Below are 4,694 nucleotides of genomic sequence, written 5' to 3'. Positions count from 1 at the left end.
TTAAACCAAGCAAAGTTTCAATTTGACGGGTAGCCAACTTGAAACTTGGAGAGATAAAGAAGTGCACAGTTATCTGATTTTTGCATGCTGAAGTTTTCCCAAAAATACACGAGTAGTTGTGTGTGAGCCAGCAATCATACCAAAAAAAAGTTTTTTGTTGTCAATTGTGCAACGCTCCACACTGTTGTCTGCATAATGGTGGTTAAGAATGGGCGATGTTTGCTCACCCACCACAGTCCTGAGCCCTGACTGTTTTCTGGCTTTGAAAGACTATCTGGCAAGTAGCCAATTTGATAATGACAGTAAGTTAAGTGTGTTAAAACTTAGTTGTATGGGAGCGAACGTGAAATTCACAACAGGTATGATTGCATTAGTGCAATGTTTTGGTAAGTGTTTGAATATGTTTGGTTATTGAAAAACAGTGAATTAATGCTCTCATTATTTTATTGTTCTGTAATTATCTGTTTACAAACACACATTTCCTTTCTTTTTGAACAGCCATTTGTGTTGTGTGTGTGTGTGTGCACTCACACATGCATGTGTGCGCGTGCACAGAGGAGAGCTTTGTAGTTTGGGACTTTTCCATTTGTTTATTTGTCGTTGTTTTTTTAAGCTCTGTTTCACAGATAGTAGGCAGCTGATTACTCATGGTTTGAGGGTCTGTACTGTAAATGGTGGAGGCCCTTGGCCTCTCCATTTGTGGGTTTCCCTTTTGTGGACATCTTCTGAAGTAACCCCTTTGAACTTCATGCACCTGCTAGATATACTTGGGTATGTGTAAATTTTTTTTTCTGTTTATACTGCAGAATGGCAGGGGAATTCACACTATAAAGGTACAAGAACATTAATGTATTTTGTAGTATCATGTGGATTGGAATGTGCAGCATGAGTAAATCTGTATTTTTCCCCGACCTTACTTGTGCACTCCTTACATCGATCTTTGTGAATGATGTAAGGAGTGCACCGATCTTAAATTACAATTTGGTGCACTGATGGAACAATTTGAGTTACTGAAAAAGTGGGTCAAGAATAATGCATCTAGGAGCTCGTCCGGGACTCAAGACTCCAGCAATCTACCAAGTGATGCATACCAGATTCGGGCCTCAAAACCCAATTGCAAACTACTCTGGTTTTATTAGGAGACTCCATTGTCAGGGAAACGGGGAATATTTTTTGTAATAAGGATAGGTGGAGTAGAACCAGGGTATGTCTGCCGGGAGCAACTGTTAATGATGTCACCAACAGATTATCAGATTTTAAGGGGCGTAAAGAGAATATTATTATTCATGTGGGGACTAATGACATTAAACGTACACGATCTGAAGATTTGTTGGAAAAATACAGGACCATGCTGAGGAAATGCCGCGAGCTAGGCCACAATGTCAGTGTCTGCAATTCTGCCCAGATATGATAGGAGGGATTATATGTTAAGCCTTGTGGATTAACTCAACACTTGAAGGACTCTGCAAGGCTTTAGGGGAGAAATTTCTGTCAGCATGGCCCACACTTGTAGGTAGAAGGAATTTGTTTTGTTGAGACGAGATACACTTAAACAAAGGTGATGCAAAAGTTTTTGCCAGTATTATTGAGGACACCTTAAAGGTTCAGGGAAACTGCTAGTTATGGGGGGATGTGGGTAATACTGACACACACGTTTATCTGATAATATTGGTCAAAGTAACTGTTGCACATACCTCAAGAGTTATGTTTCCCCATCTGGACATATTGTCTAGATGTTCTGGGGGCAGAAACATTTCAAGTGAGTGGGTAGCTAATGCCAGGGAAGAGAGCCTAAAAAACTTCAAGGGTTGTGTTAGGGTTATTAAATATACAAGAACAGCAAGTCTTAATTGTTTATATAGTAATGTTAAAGTGTCGTCAATAAAATGAGCAAATTCGAACTGCTGGTTAAAACAAGTAACGTGGACATAATAGGGCTTATGGAGACGTGGTGTCACCCGGAAATTGGGGATGATGAGTTTCAGTATGGCTTGTATAATGTATTTAGGAAGAATAGGATAGATAAAAGGGGTGGTGGGGTAATGCTTCTTATCAGAAGCAGCCTGAGTGTGACGATAGCTTTCCTGGATTCAAACGTTTCATATGCTAGTATAGAATCTGTGTGGTGTGAGATAGTTGGAAACAAAGGTATAATGTGAGTAGAAGTAATCTATAGACCAGGTGATTGTGAAGATTATGACGAAAGCCTCTACATGCAAATGGAATGGGCAAGTAAGCGTCAATTATTATGGGTGATTTCAATTTGCCTCAAATTGATTGGAGTAAATGGGAAGGAAACTCGACATGGGGAACAAAATTTTTAAATCAACTAGATGACTGTTATTTGTATCAACATGTCAGGGAAAGTACTAGAGAAAAGAATATCCTAGACCTCATCATCACCCACGAATCAGATGATATAACAGGGCTGACAGTAGAGGAACCAGTAGCAGGAAGTGATCAGGGAGTTCTGTGGTGGATGATGATGAGAGAGGTAGCAGCAGTAAAAGGCAAAGGAATGAGTTTTCATTTCAGAAAAGTAAATTACGATGCCTTAACGTACTACATGGCCTCTATTAACTGGGTAGATATCGCCCAGAGAATGAATACAATTGAACTGTGGTATGCTTTTAAAACATTAATCACTGATGCCTTGAATGCGTATTTACCATTAAAAAAAAAAATACTCCACGAGGAGGGTTCCACGTTGGATGAATAGTGAAGTTGCCACTTTACTTGAGCAAAAAAAGGTGGCATGGAAAGGTTACAGAGCAATAAAAAGTACTGAAGCCTATAACAGCTACAAGATTATCTGTAATAGAGCCACAGAAAAGGTTTGACAGGCAAAGGCAGTTTATGAGAAATCACTAACAAACAGAGCAAAGAGAGGGGGGATAAGGAATTCTTCACATATGTGAATGCCAAGAAGAGCAGGACAAACCAGATCGGATCTTTATGTAAGGGAAAGGGGATAGTATTATATACACTAGCTGCTGTTGCAGATGGACTCAACAGTTATTTTGCATCGATATTTACAAATTAAAAACCTTTTGTGGCAATGGGAAATTGTGGGAGTGAAGTTGAAAAATATGTAATTAATGATATTGAAATTTTGCAAGATTATTTAATGAAAAAACTTTCGGGCCTACAGGCCAGTAAGGCTCCTGGAGTTGATGGAATATACCCTGTAATCTTAAGGGAGGCGGCAAATAAGTGCATTGAACCATTGAGGCTAATTATGCGAGCATCACTAGACTCTGGGGAGATTCCGTTGGATTGGAAAAGTGCCAATATATCTCCCATACATAAGCGTGGCTCTAAGAGTGAAGTGGGAAATTATCAATCTGTCAGTCTGACTTCAATGTTAGGGAAAATCATGGAGGCAATGATCAAGGGTGGAATTCAGGATCATTTGGATAGAATTGAAATTCTCAAGGATATTCAGCATGGTTTTGTAAAGGGAAAATCATGTTTAACAAATCTGGTTTGCAATTTGAAAGGGTCACTTACGAGCTGGATTTAGGGAATAATTTCGACATTTATTTATTTAGATTTCAGCAAAGCTTTTGACTCAGTCCCACATGAGCTGTTGCTTTATAAGCTGGAACAGGTTGGAATAACTGGGAAAATTCTTAGATGGATAGCAGGATGGCTTCAGGGCAGGAGGCAGAGTGTTGTGATAAATGGCTATTCCTCAGATTGGGTTGATGTAAGAAGCGGGTTTACCCAAGGATCAGTATTAGGACCACTGTTGTTTTTAATTTTCATAAACGACATCGATGAAGGGATAGAGGGCGTAATGACTAAATTTGCAGATGATGTTAAAATTGGTAGAGTAGTTAACGATCACTGTAAAGCTGAGCTTCTTCAGGGAGACCTAGATAGACTTCAGGAATGGTCAGAAAAATGGCAGCTATGCTTTAATCCAACGAAGTGTAGTATTACACATGGAAACAGTAATCCCAAAATAACTTATTCACTTGGTGGAGTTCAACTAAACCCATTACTGGAGGAAAGGGACTTGGGTGTTACGATATGGTCAGACATGAAATTCTCTGAGCATTGTAAACAGGTTGCAAGGAAGGCCCATGGTGTCCTATCGATGATCTATCAAACTTTTTTGCAAGTAGAGATAGGGACATGATAATCCCATTATATATGGCTTATGTTAGACCACACTTGGAATACTGTGTTCAAGTATGGAGACCGCACCTAAAGAAAGACATCAAGCTTCTTGAAAGGGTGCAAAGACGGGTAACTCGCCTGGTGAGATCGATATAAGGGCGTCCTTATGAAGAAAGACTTTGAATATGTGGGTTGCAGAGTTTGGAAACTAGACACCTTAGAGGAGATTTGATTGAGGTGTTTAAGGCTCTTGGAGGCATCGGTAAAATGAATGAGGACGAAATTTTCAAGATTATAAATTATGCTAGAACTAGGGGACATAACATTGGCATTAGTAGACGCATATGATGCAAGAAAGCAAGCTTATGCAGCATCAGCCAAAAAAAAAAAAAAAAAACACCCCTTCCACTTCACCCCTCTGTTTGTTCGAAATACCTGTCCAGCTGAGCTTTAAATTTATCTAGGCTATCAACTTCCACAACAAGGGATGGAAGTCTGTTCCACCCTCCAACTACCCGCTGGCCAAAGGCAAATTTCCGCACATCTATCCTACATCTGCCTTTCCTCAA

This window comes from Mastigoproctus giganteus, chromosome 8, assembly GCF_048544385.1.
Source record: "Mastigoproctus giganteus isolate SK-2022 chromosome 8, ASM4854438v1, whole genome shotgun sequence".
Classification (NCBI taxonomy): domain Eukaryota; kingdom Metazoa; phylum Arthropoda; class Arachnida; order Uropygi; family Thelyphonidae; genus Mastigoproctus; species Mastigoproctus giganteus.
This window is presented reverse-complemented; position numbering follows the sequence as displayed.